Genomic DNA, 22,811 nt, shown 5'->3' with positions numbered 1-22,811 from the left:
AACGAAATAGTAACATCCACACGCCACAAACGAAAGCCAACTGAATAGCTAGCAAACTTGCACCAGGACATTCCTGAAAAGGAACAAGAGAAAACTCAGAAAGCAGGACGGGCCAACTCCTCCCCTACTAGAAAATGGGGTAAGGGAGGACAACACCCTGAACAATAAGGAAGAACCAACTACCCACTAAGGGAAGGTTCTCACACCACTGCAAGGCCTCCCAACCTAAGTATGGATCCTGCGGGATACAAGATACATGGTCAATGCCCAAACAGAGCAGTCAGAATTCCTGACCCCTACTCTGATCGAACAGTCCTATCACAGAAGCGACTGTCAATGTCCCAAGGACAAGAGAGATTAAAAAAATCCCAGCATCGGGGAATTTCCAGGTGGCAGCCATGTCAGGTCGCAAGGTTATCCACTGCTTCAAGCCTTAGCACAAACCTGCACACTACTCTCTATCTTATACCTCATCGAATATCACTTTTTGCAAAATATTGTGTAGCAAATGAAGCTCTCTTGAATGATACCACTTATGCTAGGTTTGACATCAGAACCAGCTCACCGGAATGCTACAAAGGTTGCGGCCTACTAAGTAACCCCCCCGGCAGGAGACTTGAGTGCTCCTGTCGTTATAAGGCAGTGTTACCCCGCAAGACACTGCAGGATCTATCTATGCTTTCCCTGCGTAGATATTACCACAGATGTGTACAATGGAGGCTGCTAAATATAGCTTGCTGGAATTACGCTGTCTGCTTGATAACTACCAAATTGAGTTTGAAAAATCACTGCATATGGCGTTCACTTACACCAACGATGGTGCATCTGCACAGTCTGCTCATGTGGAGCTCACCCAAATATCAAGAGCTAAAGAGGATATAACGCTACCCAGGCATACATCATATAGTGCTGCTACCTTTCGATGGGTCCCTGAGTTAGCTATTTCAGAACAAGAAGAGAAGGGAAACACAGTTGAAGACGAGATCATCGGAAGTAGCGTGGAGGAATCTGTAGCTTTAACGAAGGCTTGTGACTGCTGGATGGAGACAAGCCGACCCATATCTACTCTTAAAAAGATTGATGTAGTGGCTGCTACAAGTGGGATTGAAGGAAAAATCGTTCCCCAAACAGTAGGTGTTAGGCAACTACCAACGGTAATTATGATGAAGCCTAAGGCAGCTTTAACCAGTCTGTGTTTTTTGACTGATATATTATGCGTCTTGCAACCAGATGCTGTTTTGCTATATGAGAAGTTTGTGACATTGTCCCTGGGCCCTGCAAATAGACTATGTCATCCGGCAGCGATTTCTGGGGGAGAAGGTGTTTGGAGCAATGTCTTTCTGCTTGCCCAGCTACTATATGTTATTCTAAAATCCACTGCACCTCATTACGGACTGTACTGGAGGATCGCCTTAACAAACCGCATTGGAGTAGGTTAGAGTAGCCACCCCGTGCGGTGGTAGACATTGAGCCTGGGTACTATTTTCCAGTATGGGTTTGCCTTCACTTATTTGATAAATAGTATTAATAGTTAGATTAAACATGGAGACCTAGTTTGGAGTTCCATAGCTATGTTCAATAAGTTAAATGTTTACTTCCCTTTTAACCTATTGTTGCTATTTAGTTTGTTAATGGCTCTTATCCACTTAATGTAGAGTCACCTTTGGTGATAGATATCAAGCTGTTTTTGTACTACAGTATGTTACAGATCAATTTAAATTGCCAATCTAGCCCAAAAGACCAAAAACCTTGCGGGAAAACAACCACAAAGTTACCTGGAAATAAAATTTGCACCAAAGTTGTTGCATGCCATACCCCCATGGGGTCTTGTATCCTGATCTCTTATGATGTATCCCAGTGGTTGTCCACTCAGCCCCAAAAGGCCTCTAAGATAACACCCACAAAGTCCAAAGACAAAGGAAGGACCCAAAGAGATCAGAGCTCCATGATTGAGAGAATATCACAGTCTCTAAAGATCCAGACTGGATCAACCCTCAGAAAACCTACAGCTCAAGGAATTAACGAATGAACGAGCATCCTAAAACTCCTATCGGTTGACGGTAAGAAAGACTGCATAACAATCCCCCAGATCCCCAAATATATAGGATCAAAAAGGGGAGACTGCAAGGACAAAAACAGTCCCTAAGAACCTAGTCTTTGCAACCAGATGACCGAAAGTCCTACCCCAAAATGCAAGGGGAAGCAAAAAGCATAGCAATCCTCAAAAAAGAGGAGAGAAACACTGGCGAAAGAGATCTGAAAATCGGACAATCCAATCCACAAGGAGTACCAATAGGGGGGAATAATCGCCCTCTAAACCAGGTACTGGAGATCTCCATGAGTCATCCAATCCCTCCTTATACGGAAGGGAGGACTCTAGCTCCTATCCAAAGGACCTCAGGAACTATAAACATACAGCCATAGCAGAATTCAGAATCCTAGGAAACTATGCAAGCTATGTAGGGACAAAACACTAGTATTAAATACTTAAATGTCAGGTAAGGCCATGTAAGAAAAACATTGGACGCCCCCCTAAGATGAAATATAGTAGGGCCAGATGGATATCTAGGATAGAAGGGCCTCCTATAAATTGTAGAAACAAGAAAGGACAACCTCGAAACAAGAGGTAAGTCAACTTAGTACCAAAAAAGGACAAGCCTGTTGTCAATTATACAAAATGTCTGATATAACCTCAAAAGAACAGAGAGAACTAGTACCCAACCAAGACCAGCCTGCTAACCAGGATACAACTGAATTGTTCAAGGGCTAACTGATAGTTCTAAACCCTAGTAGGGCTAGAAAAAACAAAACAAAAACAGACAAATGACAGACAAATAAGCTCTGGAGGTTTAAACTTTGTCACTTTATTTTTAAAAAAAATTTTTTTACTTCCACCAGAAGTAACAACCATCGCGACCAGAAAAAAGTTTCCTAAAAGCAAAAGTCTACAACAGTCTTGAGCTCTGCAAAGAAAACGCATCCTATAGGATCAAAAGAAGTAGGCTGCACCCACAGGTGAACGCCAAAAAAAGAAAAAGAAACACTGACAGGGCCAGCCTGTCAGGAACAAGAATTCAGAACTGGTATTAGATACACAAGCAAAAGACAGTCAGGAGTAGGATCCACATCCCTCCCCTCGTCTAGCGCTGTTCGCCATCAGAAGATGGAGGATCCGGAGGCAAATGAAGACTAAAATCCTCCAAATTCCCCAGTACCTGCCGCAGCAATACACGCAGGCGCGTCAGACTGACTCTAAAGGCAAAACTCATCTATGGCGGGGCTTCTGAAGGCCCCGATTCTGCCGGATTTCCACCTGAAGCCTCAGAGGGAACCGCTCCCCCAGAGGAAAGACCCGCACGGTAAAGAGGCCAGCCTGTCAGGAACAAGAACTCAGAACTGGGATTAGATACACAAGCAAAAGACAGTCAGGAGTAGGATCCACATCCCTCCCCTCGTCTAGAGCTGTTCGCCATCAGAATCAGAAGATGGAGGATCCGGAGACAAATGAACACTAAAATCCTCCAAATTCCCCAGTACCTGCCGCAGCAATACACGCAGGCGCGTCAGACTGACTCTAAAGGCAAAACTCATCAATGGCGGGGCTTCTGAAGGCCCCGATCCTGCCGGCTTTCCACCTGAAGCCTCAGAGAGAACCGCTCCCCCAGAGGAAAGACCCGCACGGTAAAGAGGCCAGCCTGTCAGGAACAAGAACTCAGAACTGGGATTAGATACACAAGCAAAAGACAGTCAGGAGTAGGATCCACATCCCTCCCCTCGTCTAGAGCTGTTCGCCATCAGAATCAGAAGATGGAGGATCCGGAGACAAATTAAGACTAAAATCCTCCAAATTCCCCAGTACCTGCCGCAGCAATACACGCAGGCGCGTCAGACTGACTCTAAAGGCAAAACTCATCAATGGCGGGGCTTCTGAAGGCCCCGATCCTGCCGGCTTTCCACCTGAAGCCTCAGAGAGAACCGATCCCCCAGAGGAAAGACCCGCCCGGTAAAGAGGACACGGATAAGCTCTTTGCTGGCCCTCAAAAAGCTGTAAATGCGCCAATGCCACTAATATGGCAACCTCTGGTGGAAAGAAACCTCCTTTCGGAGAAGGGGTAACGGAATTTAGGACAACTGCTTGTGTAGGAATAGAAAATTCCAGGGAACACGCCTCACAGGACACAGAATCCTCAGAGGCGAACAGCTCAGCGGTCTTCAAACTCTCCCCAGAGGGAGAAAAAGCACTCTATTACGGCATACGGAACATAAATGATTGGGCTGGATTACCCGGGCCTCAATACAATCTAAGCAGGAAACAGAATCTGAGGATCAGAATCCTCCATAACTTGACCAGACAAATTTGGACAAAAATAACTGGCACCTCACACCAGCAATGGCTGGGACACTCACCACCTCCTATGACCCAGACAAGTAGAGAAACAGGTCCTTTCCACCGCCACGATACAGAAATGGAGAATGAAAACGTGACCACGCCCGGTCATGAGGTGCAACATGTAGGACAAAGAAAAGTGCGCCAGTCCACACGAACTGCGTAGCTCTAAAAAAACATACATAATTTATGTAAGAACTTACCTGATAAATTAATTTCTTTCATATTGGCAAGAGTCTATGAGCTAGTGACTTATGGAATATACAATCCTACCAGGAGGGGCAAAGTTTCCCAAACCTCAAAATGCCTATAAATACACCCCTCACCACACCCACAATTCAGTTTAACGAATAGCCAAGTAGTTGGGTGGTAAAGGAGTAAAAAGCATCAACAAAAGGAATATGGAAATAATTGTGCTTTATACAAAGAATCATAACCACCATAAAAAGGGTGGGTTTCATGGATTCTTGCCAATATGAAAGAAATTAAATCATCAGGTAAGTTCTTACATAAATTATGTTTTCTTTCATATAATTGGCAAGTATCCATGAGCTAGTGACGTATGGGATAGTAATCCAAGATGTGGAGCTCCACAGAAGAGTCACTAGAGAGGGAGGGATAAAATAATAACAGCCATTTTCCGCTGAAAAAAATAAATCCACAACCCAAAATAATATAAGTTTTTCTCATAATGAAAAGAAAAAACTCAAATATAAGCAGAGGAATCAAACTGAAACAGCTACCTGAAAAACTTATACCAAAAACTGCTTCCGAAGAAGCAAATACATCAAAACGGTAGAATTTAGTAAATGTATGCAAAGAAGGCCAAGTTGCTGCTTTGCAAATCTGATCAACTGTAGCTTCATTCTTAAAATCCCACAAAGTGGAGACTGATCTAGTAGAATGAGCTGTAATTCTCTGAGGCGGGGCCTGACCCAACTCCAAATAAGCCTTATGAATCAAAAGCTTTAACCAAGATGACAAGGAAATGGCAGAAGCCTTCTGGCCTTTCCTAGAACCAGAAAAGATAACAAAGAGACTAGAAGTCTTCCTGAAATCTTTAGCAGCTTCGACATAATATTTCAAAGCTCTTACCACATCCAAAGAATGTAAGGATCCCTCCAAAGAATTCTTAGGATTAGGACACAAAGAAGGGACAACAATTTCTCTATTAATGTTGTTAGAATTCACAACCTTAGGTAGAAATTTAAATGAAGTCCGCAAAATTGCCTTATCCTGATGGAAAATTAGAAAAGGAGATTCACAAGAAAGAGCAGATAATTCAGAAACTCTTCTAGCAGAAGAGATGGCCAAAAGGACCAACACTTTCCAAGAAAGTAGTTTGATGTCCAAAGAATGCATAGGCTCAAACGGAGGAGCCTGTAAATCCTTCAAAACCAAATTAAGACTCCAAGGATAAGAGATTGATTTAATGAGAGGCTTGATACGGACTAAAGCCTGTACAAAACAGTGAATATCAGGAAGCTTAGCAATCTTTCTGTGAAATAAAACAGAAAGAGCAGAGATTTGTCCCTTCAAGGAACTTGCAGACAAACCCTTATCCAAACCATCCTGAAGAAAATGTAAAATTCTACGAATTCTAAAAGAATGCCAGGAGAATTTATGAGAAGAACACCATAAAATATAAGTCTTCCAAACTCGATAACAAATCTTCCTTGAAACAGATTTACGAGCCTGTAACATAGTATTAATCACAGAGTCAGAGAAACCTCTATGACTAAGCACTAGGCGTTCAATTACCATACCTTCAAATTTAATGATTTTAGATCCTGATGGAAAAATGGACCTTAAGACAGAAGGTCTGGCCTTAATGGAAGTGGCCAAGGTTAGCAACTGGACATCCGAACAAGATCCGCATACCAAAACCTGTGAGGCCATGCTGGAGCTACCAGCAACACAAATGATTGTTCCATGATGACCTTGGAAATCACTCTTGGAAGAAGAACCAGAGGCGGGAAGATATAAGCAGGTTGGTAACACCAAGGAACTGCTAACGCATCCACCACTTCCGCCTGAGGATCGCTGGACCTGGACAGGTACCTGGGTAGTTTCTTGTTTAGATGGGAAGCCATCAGATCTATTTCTGGAAGATCTCACATCTGAACAATCTGAGAAAACACAACTGGATGGAGCGACCACTCCCCCGGATGTAAAGTCTGATAGCTGAGATAATCCGCTTCCCAATTGTCTATACCTGGGATATGAACCGAAATTAAATTAGACAGGAGCTGGATTCCGCCCAAGCAAATATCAGAGAAACTTTTTTCATAGCTTCGGAACTGTGAGTCCCACCCTGATGATTGACATATGCCACAGTTGTGATATTGTCTGTCTGAAAACAAATGAATGGTTCTCTCTTCAACAAAGGCCAAACCTGAAGAGCCCTGAAAATAGCACGGAGTTCTAAAATATTGATTGGTAACCTCGCCTCTTGGGGTTTCCAAACCCCTTGTGCTAGAGTCCCCCAGACAGCTCCCCAACCTGAAAGACTTGCATCTGTTGTGATCACAGTCCAGGTTGGACAAACAAAAGAGATCACCATCATATAGTTCAAGGGGCCTAACCACCAAGTCAGAGAGAGTCGAACATTGGGATTTAAGGATATTAATTGTGATATCTTTGTATAATCCCTGCACCATTGGTTCAGCATACAAAGCTGGAGAGGTCTTATATGAAAATGAGCAAAGGGGATCACGTCCGATGCTGCAGTCATGAGACCTAAAACTTCCATGCACATAGCTACTGAAGGGAATGATTGAGACTGAAGGTTCTGACAAGCTGAAACCAATTTTAATCATCTCTTGTCTGTTAGAGACAGAGTCATGGACACTGAATCTATCTGGAAACCTAAAAAGGTGACCGTTATATGAGGAATCAAATAACTTTTTAGTAAATTGATCTTCCAACCATGTCTTTGAAGAAACAACACTAGTTAATTTGTGTAAGAGTCTGCAGAATGTAAAGACCAAATAAGGAAACACCGCAATATCCCATTCTCTGATTACAGAGAGTAGGGCACCGAGAACCTTTGAAAAGATTCTTGGAGCTGTTGCTAGGCCAAATGGAAGAGCGACAAATTGGTAATGCTTGTCTAGAAAAGAGTATCTCAGTAACTGATAGTGATCTGCATGAATCGGAATATGAAGATTTGCATCTGTAAGTCTATTGTGGACATATAATGCCCTTGCTGAACAAAAGACAGAATAGTCCTTGTAGTCACCATTTTGAAAGTTGGCACTCTTACATAACGATTCAAAATTTTCAGATCCAGAACTGGCCTGAATGAATTTTCTTACTTTGGGACAATGAAGAGATTTGAATAAAACCCCAGACCCTGTTCCTGAAACAGAACTGGTATGATTACCTCTGAAATCTCAAGGTCTTAAACACACTTCAGAAAAGCCTGAGCCTTTACCGGATTTGCTGGGATGCGTGAGAGAAAAAATCTTCTCACATGAGGTCTTACCCTGAAACCTTTTTGGTACCCTTGAGAGACAATACTCTGAATCCACTGATTTTGGACAGAATCTGCCCAAATGTTTTGGAAGAATCTTACGCATAGATTTAGAGTTCTGCGTTAGCCGTCAAAACCAGCGTTAGGGGCTCCTAACCCTGGTTTTGGGCTACCGCTGGTATTTAGAGTCGTGTAGGTAAAGGTCTAACGCTCACTTTGCAGCCGTGACTTTTCCATACCGCAGATCCCCTACGCCATTTGCGTATCCTATCTTTTCAATGGGATCCTTCTAATGCCGGTATTTAGAGTCTTAGCTGAAGTGAGCGTTAGAAATCTAACGACAAAACTCCAGCCGCAGAAAAAAGCCAGGAGTTAAGAGCTTTCTGGGCTAACGCCGGTTCATAAAGCTCTTAACTACTGTGCTCTAAAGTACACTAACACCCATAAACTACCTATGTACCCCTAAACTGAGCCCCCCCCCCACATCGCTGCCACTCTAATACATTTTTTTAACCCCTAATCTGCCGACCGCACACTGCCGCCACCTACATTATCCCTATGTACCCCTAATCTGCTGCCCCTAACACCGCCGACCCCTATATTATATTTATTAACCCCTAATCTGCCGCCCCCAACGTCGCTACCACCTACCTACACTTATTAACCCCTAATCTTCCTACCGGACCTCACCGCTACTATAATAAAGTTATTAACCCCTAATCTGCCTCACTCCCGCCTCAAAAACCCTATAATAAATAGTATTAACCCCTAATCTGCCCTCCCTAACATCACCGACACCTAACTTCAAGTATTAACCCCTAATCTGCCAACCGGACCTCGCCGCTACTCTAATAAATGTATTAACCCCTAAAGCTAAGTCTAACCCTAACCCTAACACCCCCCTAAGTTAAATATAATTTTTATCTAACGAAATAAATTATTTCTTATTAAATAAATTATTCCTATTTAAATACTTACCTGTAAAATAAACCCTAATACAGGGAGTGCAGAATTATTAGGCAAGTTGTATTTTTGAGGATTAATTTTATTATTGAACAACAACCATGTTCTCAATGAACCCAAAAAACTAATTAATATCAAAGCTGAATAGTTTTGGAAGTAGTTTTTAATTTGTTTTTAGTTATAGCTATTTTATATTTAAATGCTTTTTATTGAGTTTTACAAGGTTCACATGTTAACAAGTACAATATGAATCAGAAAACAGTCTTGAACAATTATAAAGTAAATGAAAAGAAAAAAAAAAGAAAGAAAAAGGAAAAAATACAAAAAATACAAAAAGTATATAAAAATAATATATATAACAAAAAAAAAAAAAAAAGGAAAAAAAAAAAAAAAAGAAATTGTCATATTATTTAATTGTAATCTATTTAGAAGTTTGAGGAGTGTACTGTCCAGGGAGAAGTTGGGTTCCCTGCTCCTTTTAGGTAAGACTGAATGTATAGAAAGCTGAGTACCCAGAGGCTTTAAGCTGTGACTCAGGATGATATTACACTTTATGGTTATTTAATGTCCAGTAGAACCAAGTTGTATTGAACATCTCCCTAGTATCTAGAATCCAAGAGGCTGAATCATAGAACGTATAAGTGGTGGAAATCTTATTTTTAATCTCAACCCAGGCGGGGACTCCTGTCTTCCAGTGTCGTGCTATGCAGGTTCTGGTGATTGTACATAATATTTTGATAAGTGTATTAATCGCCTTATTGAATTTCTCTATATGTTCGTGTAAAAGAGCCTGAGCTATTGTGAGTTGGAAGTTTTCTTCTAACAAGGTACTTATAAGCTGGGATAGAGATTGCCAGATATTTTTTACCTCCTCGCAATCCCACCACATATGTCTATAAGTCCCATCTTTACCACATCCCCTATAACATAGTTTGCTTCCTGATTTTGTAATGTGAGATGTCTTTGTGGGTGTGAGGTACCAGCGGAATGCTGTTTTTATAGCATTCTCTCTTAGATCTGCGCTCAAGAGACCTTTGCATAGGGAACTAAGTATTTTATTCCAGTCCTCAATATCAAGACTCTTCCCTATGTCTTCTTCCCATCTAAATATGATGTTGTTCTTCAGATTGCTAGAGATACTTTGTATGTCTATGTATAGCTTGGAGATTGATTTATGTGGTCTGTCTGCCGAGTCAAGTATTCTTTCTATTGTGGTTTTGGGTTGTCGTGATGTGTTTGTGAGGTATTTACTTATAGATGCGGACAGTTGCAAATATAGATACCAGTGTAGTTTGAGGGGTTGGATACAGTCTTGCAGCTGTGTGTATGTGAATAACTTGTAACTGGTCACAACGTCTGCTACCCTATATAGAGCTTTATTCGCCCATTTGTCTATTGTACTATGTACTTCTTCTGAAAGTAATGCCCTAATCGGGATCTGGAGTGTAGCTGTAGGTAATAGGTTCTTATTTTTCCGTATGAAAAGTACATCCTGTTGTCTTGCCTCTGTAATAGGGGAGGAATAGGTGTTTTTTCTATGCGTCTCCCTACACCATAATAGTTCATCTTGAAATTTTTTGTTTTCTATATCCTTTTCTAGAGTGGTCCAGAGTATCTTAGTGGAATGTCTGCCTAGTAAGGCCGTTTGAGAGACTCTGGCAGCTTTGTAATAGTCTATTAAGTTTGGAATGCCTACCCCTCCTAGTTGTCTGTGTCGCGTAAGTATTTTAGATGAGATTCTAGGGGACTTCCCTCCTCTTATGAAGGCCACTATTTCTGTTTGTAGCATGTTTAGTTCTGTAGTTTGTATCTTAAGTGGTAATGTCCGAAATAGGTAGAGAAGGCGAGGGAAGACATTCATCTTGACGGCAGAGAGTCTTCCGAACCAAGAAAATGAATGTTTTTTCCAGTTTGATAGATCCTGTCTGATAGTTTTTATCATTGGGATATAATTATGTTTGTGTAATAATTCCAGGCGTGGTGTCAGGTTGACTCCTAAATATTTTAGAGAGTGTGTTGCCCATTTTAGATCAAAGTTTAATTCAATGTGTTTTTTCGTTATTTGTGGTAAGGCCAATGGCATTGCTTCACATTTGTCTAAGTTAATTTTATATCCTGAAATTTGGGAAAATGTGTCTAGTATGGAGTACAAATTCGGGAGCGAAACAAGCGGTCTGGTGATGGTCAGGAGAATGTCGTCGGCGAAGAGGGTCAGTTTGTAGTCAGTGTCCTTTACTTTAAGTCCTGTAATGTCTGGTGATAATCGTATCTTGGAGGCCAAAGGTTCAATGCATAATGCGAATAATAATGGCGACAGGGGGCAACCCTGCCTGGTGCCATTTAGAATCGGGAATATTCTCGATTTGTACCCAGAAGTTACCACCTGTGCAGTTGGCGTCGAGTATATCGCTTGAATCGCTGTAAGAAGTGGGCCTGTTAGTCCCATATGTCTGAGTAAGGCCATCATGTATTGCCAGTCAATTCTGTCAAACGCCTTCTCCGCATCTAATGAAAGAAGCAGAGAAGGCGTACCCGTCTTGTGTAGGTAGTCAATTATGAGCAACATCCGTCTTATGTTGTCAGGGGCTTCTCTGTCCTTTATAAAACCTACTTGGTCGGGGTGAATGAGAGATGGTAGAACCGTTTTGAGTCTGTTGGCTAGGATTTTGGTGAAGATTTTTAGATCTTGGTTGATAAGAGAGATAGGACGGTAGCTGGAGCAGAGTTTGATATTTTTCCCTTGTTTGGGTATGATCGCTATTTTTGCCTGCAACAGTTCCGTCGGTATCCCACTACCGGCCAAAATATGGTTACAGAATGTAGTGATATGTGGTATTAGACTCTCCTTAAAAAGCTTATAGTAGTCTCCTGGGAAACCGTCCGGTCCTGCCGCTTTGCCTAATTTTAGTTCTTTAATCACCTGTGCTACCTCAGGCGCTGTCACGGAGGCCCCTAAGTGGTCTAGATCTGTTTTGGTGAATTTAGGTAATTGAGCTGTTTCAAGGAATGTCTCTGTCAACTTATCTAACTTTGGCGATCTAGACACTTTGTTCCCATCATATAATTTGCTATAATATAGGGCGAATTCGTCGACTATCTCTTGTGGGTGGGTTGTTAATTCTCCCTTGCTGTTCAGAATAGAGGAAATAGTCAATGTTTTATTTCGCTCCCGAATCTTGTGGGCTAAATACCTATCGGGTTTGTTGGCATATATGTAGTATTGGACTTTTAACCTCTGAATGGCTCTACATGCATCAGCTCTCTGGATCTTTGCTAATTCGGCTCTCTTTTGTTTTAAAGTGTTTAATAGGGATTGTTTCAATGACATTCTATGTTGTTTCTCTAAGCTTCCAATCTCCTGTTGGAGTTGGGTTGTCTGTGATCTTTTTTGTCTAAGATATGTTGATTTGTTCTGTATGAGAATCCCCCGTATGACTGCCTTATGGGCTGCCCATGTGTTTAACGGATTGTCTGTGGAGTCTATATTCAATTGCCAATATTCCTGTAGATGTTTCAATGTATTCTCATAAGTTTGTGGGTGTTTGAAAAAGCTAGAATCAAATGTCCAAGATTTTTCTCTCTTGACATCTTGTGTCCCTTCTAAATGGAGAGAGACTATTGAGTGATCTGACCACATACATGGCAGTATCCGTGATGATTGTAAGACAGGTTGAAGGATCTGACTGACATATATGTAGTCAATCCTGGTGTATATATTGTGTGCTGCGGAGTAGAATGTAGTGTCTGTTGTATCTCCATAAAGAGTTTGCCAAGTATCTATAAGAGCATGTGGTGCTAGTAGATTTTGAATGGTTTTGACCGTATGATTGTGTCTTTGTTGTTTTTTGGTCAGTGTGTGTTGTGGAGTAGTCTTGAATTGTGACATGCAAATATTAAAGTCACCTGCTAGTATGAGTTTATGGTGTGACCAGTCTGTGAGTAAATAGGTAATTTGTCTAAAGAACTGTTCGTGTTTTTCATTGGGGGCATATATATTGCAGAGCATCACATTAACTTTATCTATCTGTCCTACTACTATTAAATATCTGCCTTCCTCATCAGCTATCACTGTATCGTGAGTAAATTGTAGACTTGAATGGATGAGAATAGACACTCCTCGTTTTTTAGTGGAAGTGGTTGCGTGATAATGCTGGGTAAAATATCTAGACCAATATCTAGGTATCTGGCCCTTAGGAAAGTGGGTTTCTTGTAAAAAAAGAATATTGGCTCCCATTTCCGTGTATTGTGTAATTGCCATTTTTCTTTTGACGTCAGAGTTAAGGCCCCTGACATTATGTGAAATGATCTTGATTTTTGGTGACATTATGTGTTGATTATGTTTGATGGGTATGGACTGTCCCCTCCCCTAATACCTGTGTAGTTAGCTGGGTAGAGCAACAGGACAAAGTAACACTTACAGTTCCCCAACTTCTCCTCACGACTCAATGAGATGTGTATCCGGGTGAGACCGGAAGTACATTTAGCATTTTCATATGACAATGTTATAGAAAAATCATACCTGAAAAAATGAAAAAAAAAAGAACAGACACAATAATGAAAATAAAAAGAAAACAATAACAAATGAAAATTACATCCTATCATAACGTCTCTCAGTCTACAACAATTTGAGAGCAGCTCATGTAGGTGTGCAGTAACGGTGCGACTATTAGAAATATGGTTTTATAACTAAGAATGGGTGAGATTAATAACAATAAGCCCCTTTCGTGAGAGGAGGATTAAGAAAAGGAAAATTCCCCCACCAATAACAAGCTACCAACATGAATTGCTCCACATAAAGTTTCAACCAGTATATAACAGTACATCATAACCTGTATTAACTAAAGTTTATTTTCAGAACTTTAACTTCAACAATAAAACTTCAATGTCCTGTGTTCATATATTTGTTAAGTGTCCAGGAGAGTTGATGCCCTTTAGTGCAAATGCATCAGTACAACAGTTCACCTATCACTTCCTCTAGTTGGTTTGTCCGGCCTCTCCATAACCCCAGTCCCCTCACTTTCACGAACCTCAAGAGTGTATTAAAGTTATACTTATCTGCTATTGAGGGTCGTCTTAAGGCCGATTCAATTCTTTGCAAACTTGTTTTACAAGCTTGTCAAGTGTCCATTATCAGTGGAAAACAGAAGAGTAGGTCTTCCTCTAGTCTATGGTGGCATTGCTTGTTTCTTTGCATCTTAGGTCCTTTGTTTCTTCTTTGGGATCTTTGACCATGTTTTTTGTAGCTGTTTGTTTTGCTGCTGCGGCGTGTCTTGGGGGTCCGATTCCTGACCCAGGGTCGGGGGGGTAATCCGTAGTCTTTGGCATATGTCTGGAATCTCCTGAGGGTCCTTAAGAATCAGGGTTTTATTTTCAAATAAGATATTGAGTGAGAAGGGGAACCCCCATCTATATGGGATTTGGTTTTTCCTCAGAAGTGAGGTGAGGGGTCTCAGTTCACCTCTTCTCTGCAGCGTTCTCAGGCAGAGATCCTGATAGAATTGAATGACATTCCCCTGGAATTTGAATGTCGGATTTTTTCGCGAGGCTGCTAGTATCTCCTCTCTTTCCTGATATCTTAGCATTTTGATTATTATGTCTCTCGGGGGGTCATTGCCTTTAGGCTTAGGTCTGAGAGCCCGGTGTGCTCTTTCAATCTCAAATTTCTCCTCTTCAGATCTCCCTGTGATGCTATGAAATAGCCGTAATAGATAGTCTGTTAACTCTGGTGTAGTTATTGTCTCTGGGACCCCCTTTAATCTCACATTGGATCGCCTATTGCGATTTTCCAGATCCTCCAACTTATCATTGATGTCTTCAATTTCTTGTTGCTGGGAAGATATTTGTTTGGATAGTGTATTGACTTCCTCTATCACATTATCGGTGGTTTCTTCAAGGGAATTCACTCTGACTCCCAAGTCTGTTACATCTTGCTTGATATCAGATAAGCTGCTCATTACAGTATTTTGCATAGTTTCCATCCTCTCTAGCAGTCTTTCAAAATTGGAGTTAAGATCTTGTTTAGAGACCAGGTTAGCTAAATCAGTTTTAGTAAGAGGTGTTAGTTCTGTATTTTGCTCTTGAGACCCTGTATCTGAGTCTCCATCACTCCCTTGTGAATCTGCTTGCCTTTCTGTAAGCTTCTCCGCCTTGGAGGGTTTAAAAAAAAGATTTGCTGTAGCTTGTTTAGTTAGCGGTGCAGTTTTTGTGTTTTTCCTGCCTGCCATTTTTGCTCTCTCTTGCCCTCTCTTAGCTAGTGAGATGAAGGTTGTGAATAAAATAAGCGTTCCAAAGTTTCTTCTCCCTATGACTCCATTAAACAGCTCTCAACAGTGTCATGTCTGTATGGGTTACTGTGGATCGGTTGTCACTGGTGCTGATAATTACCTTGTTGTATATATTGCCTTATCTTTCATGTATATATTTTAGCTGCTAGTGGCAGTTAAGATCTTTGAATCTTTCTCAAGATGTGCTGCTTTTAGGCATGTTGCACATCGCTGTTGCGTGCTGTAAGCGCCTCTCAGGCCTCCTCCCCTGTAATTAATACTGCGTGTCAATGGCTGCTTGTCTATTTGGGCCGCAACAAAGGAGCTGTCACCCCGGGGCAGGTATCGGTAAGGTCTGCCTGTGATCTTCTCCCCCTCCCGATTATTTATAAATATGCTCTGCCCGGTAGTTTGTAAGTAGAAAGTTGACCCCGGTTACCTCCTGTGTAGTTTTTATTCCGAGAGCCGCGCACATGGCTCTGCAGGATGGTGACCGGGATCCGTTTCGTGTCGGGACTTTCTTTCAGCGTCTGCCCCTTGATGTCTTAGATGATGAGCTTCTTTTAGTTCAAGAAAGGGCCCCCTGTAGGTCCTCACGCCATCTTAGTGTTCAATATTGCACGGAGCTGTTGTATTAGGCGTCCATTCCCTTGCCCTGCTAGGCTCCGCCCCAGTTATAGCTATTTTAGGGGGATATCTGTGTGTGCAGGTGACTATTACTGTGCATAATTATTAGGCAACTTAACAAAAAACAAATATATACCCATTTCAATTATTTATTTTTACCAGTGAAACCAATATAATATCTCAACATTCACAAATATACATTTCTGACATTCAAAAACAAAACAAAAACAAATCAGTGACCAATATAGCCACCTTTCTTTGCAAACACACTCAAAAGCCTGCCATCCATGGATTCTGTCAGTGTTTTGATCTGTTCACCATCAACATTGCGTGCAGCAGCAACCACAGCCTCCCAGACACTGTTCAGAGAGGTGTACTGTTTTCCCTCCTTGTAAATCTCACATTTGATGATGGACCACAGGTTCTCAATGGGGTTCAGATCAGGTGAACAAGGAGGCCATGTCATTAGATTTTCTTCTTTTATACCCTTTCTTGCCAGCCACGCTGTGGAGTACTTGGACGCGTGTGATGGAGCATTGTCCTGCATGAAAATCATGTTTTTCTTGAAGGATGCAGACTTCTTCCTGTACCACTGCTTGAAGGTGTCTTCCAGAAACTGGCAGTAGGACTGGGAGTTGAGCTTGACTCCATCCTCAACCCGAAAAGGCCCCACAAGCTCATCTTTGATGATACCAGCCCAAACCAGTACTCCACCTCCACCTTGCTGGCGTCTGAGTCGGACTGGAGCTCTCTGCCCTTTACCAATCCAGCCACGGGCCCATGCATCTGGCCCATCAAGACTCACTCTCATTTCATCAGTCCATAAAACCTTAGAAAAATCAGTCTTGAGATATTTCTTGGCCCAGTCTTGACGTTTCAGCTTGTGTGTCTTGTTCAGTGGTGGTCGTCTTTCAGCCTTTCTTACCTTGGCCATGTCTCTGAGTATTGCACACCTTGTGCTTTTGGGCACTCCAGTGATGTTGCAGCTCTGAAATATGGCGAAACTGGTGGCAAGTGGCATCTTGGCAGCTGCACGCTTGACTTTTCTCAGTTCATGGGCAGTTATTTTGCGCCTTGGTTTTTCCACACGCTTCTTGCGACCCTGTTGACTATTTTGAATGAAACGCTTGATTGTTCGATGATCACACTTCAGAAGCTTTGCAGTTTTAAGAGTGCTGCATCCCTCTGCAAGATATCTCACTATTTTTTACTTTTTTGAGCCTGTCAAGTCCTTCTTTTGACCCATTTTGCCAAAGGAAAGGAAGTTGCCTAATAATTATGCACACCTGATATAGGGTGTTGATGTCATTAGACCACACCCCTTCTCATTACAGAGATGCACATCACCTAATATGCTTAATTGGTAGTAGGCTTTCGAGCCTATACAGCTTGGAGTAAGACAACATGCATAAAGAGGATGATGTGGTCAAAATACTCATTTGCCTAATAATTCTGCACTCCCTGTATAGCTACAATATAAATAATAATTATATTGTAGCTATTTTAGGATTAATATTTATTTACAGGCAACTTTGTATTTATTTTAACCAGGTACAATAGCTATTAAATAGTTAAGAACTATTTAATAGCTACCTAGTTAAAATAATTACAAACTTACCTGTAAAATAAATCCTAACCTAAGTTACAATTAAACCTAACACTACACTATCAATAAATAAATTTAATAAACTACCTACAATTAAACCTAACACTACACTATCAATAAATTAATTACATACAAATACCTACAAATAAATACAATTAAATAAACTAACTAAAGTACAAAAAATAAAAAAAGAACTAAGTTACAAAAAATAAAAAAATAATTTACAAACATTATAAAAATATTACAACAATTTTAAGCTAATTACACCTACTCTAAGCACCCTAATAAAATAACAAAGCCCCCCAAAAAAATAAAAAAATGCCCTACCCTATTCTAAAATAAAAATTGAAAAGCTCTTTTACCTTACCAGCCCTTAAAAGGGCCTTTTGCGGGGCATGCCCCAAAGAATTCTGCTCTTTTGCCTGTAAAAAAAAAACATACAATACCCCCCCCCAACATTACAACCCACCACCCACATACCCCTAATCTAACCCAAACCCCCCTTAAATAAACCTAACACTAAGCCCCTGAAGATCTCCCTACCTTGTCTTCACCACGCCGGGTATCACCGATACGTCCAGAAGAGGATCCGAAGTCTTCATCCAATCCGGGCGATGTCTTGATCCAAGCCCAAGCGGGGGATGAAGAGGTCCATCATCCGGCTGAAGTCTTGATCCAAGCGGGGGCTGAAGAGGTCCATCATCCGGCTGAAGTCTTGATCCAAGCGGGGGCTGAAGAGGTCCATCATCCGGCTGAAGTCTTGATCCAAGCGGGGGCTGAAGAGGTCCATCATCCGGCTGAAGTCTTCTATCAAGCGGCATCTTCAATCTTCTTTCTTCCGGCTCTATCTTCAAGTTCAATCCGATTGGCTGATTGGATCAGCCAATCGGATTGAACTTGAATCTGATTGGCTGATTCCATCAGCCAATCAGAATTTTCCTACCTTAATTCCGATTGGCTGATAGAATCCTATCAGCCAATCGGAATTTGAGGGACACCATCTTGGATGACGTCCCTTAAAGGAACCGTCATTCATCGGGAAGTCGTCGGCCAGGATGGATGTTCCGCGTCGGCGGGATGAAGATGGAGCCGGAAGAAAGAAGATTGAAGATGCCGCTTGATAGAAGACTTCAGCCAGATGATGGACCTCTTCAGCCCCAGCTTGGATCAAGACTTCAGCCGGATGATGGATCTCTTCAGCCCCAGCTTGGATCAAGACTTCAGCCGGATGATGGACCTCTTCAGCCCCCGCTTGGGCTTGGATGAAGACATCGCCCGGATTGGATGAAGACTTCGGACCCTCTTCTGGACGGATCGGTGATACCCGGCATGGTGAAGACAAGGTAGGGAGATCTTCAGGAGTTTAGTGTTAGGTTTATTTAAGGGGGGTTTGGGTTAGATTAGGGGTATGTGGGTGATGGGTTGTAATGTTGGGGGGGGGTATTGTATGTTTTTTTTTACAGGCAAAAGAGCAGAATTCTATGGGGCATGCCCCGCAAAAGGCCCTTTTAAGGGCTGGTAAGGTAAAAGAGCTTTTCAATTTTTATTTTAGAATAGGGTAGGGCATTTTTTTATTTTGGGGGGCTTTGTTATTTTATTAGGGGGCTTAGAGTAGGTGTAATTAGCTTACAATTGTTGTAATATTTTTATAATGTTTGTAAATTATTTTTTGTAACTTAGTTCTTTTTTTATTTTTTGCACTTTAGTTAGTTGTTTTTTTTATATCTTTATTTAGTGGGGACCCAAACGGGTATACCACAACAAGGAGGAAGACAATGTACATGAAGTAACAAGAAAATAACATAACTTACATAAAGTGATATCCTGATAGGAAACTTACATCATGCGGCTAATGTGGTTAATGAGAATTTAATGCATTCCCAGAGCGGTTAACACCCGTCTAGGTAACTTTTTTAATTTTCTAGGTAATCCGAAAGGAGGGAAGAGGGGATGGGAAAAGAGAGGGGTTTGGGGGGAACAGATGGTGTGAATGGGAGGGGGGGGGGGGTAAAAAAGGGGGGTGGGGGGGAAGGGAAAAAGAGAGAAGGGGGGAGTGAGGGTGACTTAGAAGGACGGTGGGGGAGGGAGGGCAGAGGAGGATAAGAGGTAAAGGAGGGATGGGGAAGGGGTAGGGAGGGGGGAGGAAAACATAGTAAATTCAAGCAATCAGGTCAGAACCCTATGTCTAATTAACAGAGGTCGGCTCATTTTATCTCAAGAAACAAAAGGGCATAAATCACCAAGGAGAAGGAGGAGACACCCGGTCCGCCCGTTGTAGCTCACAACATACACTTTCATATGTCAGTGTAGAGGAGGAAGGAGGGAGAGAGGGAAAGGGAGATTGAGATAAAGAGTACCGTCAGGGGTCACTAAGATGTCTCACCAGTTGGTTGCCTTTTAGTCTTTCTGTCAAAATAAACGTGCTATCAGCAAAAGGTAACATTAACTGTGTGTAACTGCTGACAGGTAGAGACAATAAGTATGGTTCCCATTTTGTAAAAAAGGCTTTGATTCTTCTCTCCAGGTCTCCCTTGACATCTGCCTGTTCTATCAGTAGTTGTGTGTGTAGAAGATTAGTGAATTGTGTGATGTGCGGTGGTTTGCTGGAGACCCAGTGTGTTAGTATAAGCTTTCTAGCAATGAGGATGGCAGTATTCAGAAAGCGGTCCTGCGGGGTACTCTGTGCATGCCCCCTAAGAAAGAAAGTGTTCCAGGCTGAGAGGACCGGCATTACACCGCACTTTCTCCTCAACCAGAACTGGATCTTACTCCAGTATTGAGCTATTTTAGGGCAGCTCCAGAACAAGTGTGTAATGTCTGGTTTAGGTGAGGAGCATTTGGTACACGTGATCCTTGCCTAGTTAGGGAACAGATATTGTCTATTGGTGAGTTGCTTCTGCCACTGAGTCCTTCAGACATCAGTTTACGGACATAATGTAGGGATTGGAGGTATGCAAATGTACTATGTCTAGGAAGGCCAAATCTAACCTGTAGATGTGCCAACGAGAATGGTTTGTCCGTAAGTGGGTCTATTAGCTGTGCAACTGTGTGTAAACCCTTCTCCTCCCATAGGGCAAAAATTTGTGTGGTCATGCCTGGGAGAAAAGCCGGGTTGCCCTGTAATGGGAGATGTTTGGTAATTTTGTTAGGGAGCTTCCACCACCTACACAGTATTGCCCATGCTCTGAGCGGATCTTTAAATAGGATGTTGTCTTTAATTTGGGCAGGGAGAGTATGGAGGGGAGTGTGGGGTAAGAAAGCTAAGTGAGGTGGATGGGCAAGGGATTTCTCAAGCTTTTCATCATTAAAAATTGATGTACGTGCCAGCCAGTCAAAGACCAGCTTGGTTAGTGTCGCCCAGTTATACCACTCCACATTTGGGAGTCTCAATCCCCCTTTATTAGTTGGTAGAGCTAGTTTTGTTCTACTGATTCTGTGTTTTCTCGAGTTCCATACGAAATCGCTGAAAGCACTGGTGATATTCTTCAGGTCTTGCTTCGGGAGCAACAGAGGGAGCAACTGCAGGGGGTATAGCAGTTTGGGCATTGCCATCATTTTGACCAGGCTTGCCCGACCTGATAGGGAAATTGGCAATTTGGCCAAGCTCGTCAGTAACGTGCGTATCTGCGCAATCACTGGAGGGATGTTCAATTTGTAAATTAAGTGTGGGTTAACGTGGAGATGTATGCCCAGATATTTAAAAGAGCCTTCAGTAATTTTAAGTGCGGTATGCAGAAGTGAGGAGGGATGTGGGTTAGTGAGGTATGTCAGTTCCAATTTGTCCAGGTTTACCTTGTATCCTGAAATAACTCCGAACTGTTGGAAAATGGAGACCAGTCTGGGTATGGTGGTGCTTGGGTTAATGACGTATAGGAGCAAGTCGTCAGCATATAGAGACAAATGCATAGGGTGAGTTCCTACTTTGATTGCTGGCAGTTTGCTTCTTATGTATATGGCTAGGGGCTCTATGGCTAGGTTGAACATGAGGGGTGATAATGGGCATCCCTGTCGGGTACCTCTTCTGAGGGAGAAAGGTTGGGACACTTCACCGTTTACTATTATAGAGGTGCGCGGGTTATGATATAGTGTTTGTATGAGGTTATGAAAGTCACCCTTAATGCCGAATTTTTCTAGAGTGGTCGATAGGTGGTCCCATTCCACCCTGTCGAACGCTTTTTCTGCATCGACAGAGAGGAGGCACGCTTCTGGGAGTGCTTAAGCTTTGTTCTGGTCACAATTTCTTCATTGCCAGTAAAAGTCTATGAGTGCTAGTGTCTTGCGTATGTTGGTGACTGAGGAACGATGCTTCATGAAGCCTGTCTGGTCCGTGTGGATAACTGTGCCTAATACACCAGCTAGTCTGGTCGCTAATATGGCTGTGAAGAGCTTATACTCATTGTTCAAGAGCGCTATTGGCCTATAAGAGGCAGGGAACGTCGGGTCTCTATTTTGTTTTGGAATTAAGCACATCAGGGCATCTGTGAAATCGGTTGGGGGAGTTGCTGTGCCTTTTAAGTAAGCTGTAAATGTTTGGGCCAGTAAAGGGCTTAATTCTGCTTGCAGAAGCTTGTAATATTCAATTGGTATCTTATCAGGGCCGGGGGTTTTACCTAGTTTGGCTGCTTTAATGGCTTTCAGGACTTCCGATGCCAGGATAGGGGCATTGAGGTGTTCTAGATTTTCTGGGCTCAGGGAGGGAGGGTTAAGTTGATCCCAGAAACGATCTCTGTCATTCTGTATGCATGGTTGCGCAGAGTAGAGTGTGGAAAAAAAGTTAAGAAATTCTGATGTGATTGATTTGGTGTCTGAGTGAAGTGCCCCTTGCTTATGGATGGCAGGAATGATAGATTTGGGGTTAGCCATTTTAACTACATTGGCCAACAGTCTTCCAGTTTTATCTCCAAACCTATAAAAACGGCCTTTTCTATGTGTCTGAAAAAGGTGATCTTGTTGGGATAGAGCATCCTCTCTTAATTTCTTTTTCTCATAGAATTTGTTTCTATTTTGGAGGGAGGGGTGAGCTAGGTATTGGTTGAATGCAGCTGTTACTTCCGCGGTGGTTGTAGTTTCCACCTTTTTCCGTTTAGCGTTATAGTGGGCGGTGAAGCTGGTGATTTGTCCCCTCATAACTGCCTTGGATGCTCCCCAAAAGATTCCCGGGTTATTAAGATGCTGGGTGTTAAATTTGTGATATTCCTCCCACTGGGATTGTAAGTGATTTCTAAACTCAATGTTATGGTAAAGGTAGGTAGGGAATCTCCAGTTCCCCTGTGTGGGGGTGTGGGTCCGGGGTCCAAGTTGCAACCATATGGGTGCATGATCAGAGATTATAAAGTCTGAGATGTCGGTTTCCGGGATCTGTGTGTGCAGTTGTTTAGAGCATAGAAAGTAGTCAATGCGTGAAAGCGTCCCATGTGTTTTAGAGGCACATGTAAAGTCTCTCCTGGTCGGGTGGCGTGAACGCCACAGATCAATGAGATTTAGGGATGT

The sequence above is a fragment of the Bombina bombina genome, chromosome 6 (genome assembly GCF_027579735.1).
Source record: "Bombina bombina isolate aBomBom1 chromosome 6, aBomBom1.pri, whole genome shotgun sequence".
Lineage (NCBI taxonomy): Eukaryota > Metazoa > Chordata > Amphibia > Anura > Bombinatoridae > Bombina > Bombina bombina.
Note: the sequence above shows the minus strand (reverse complement) of the source record.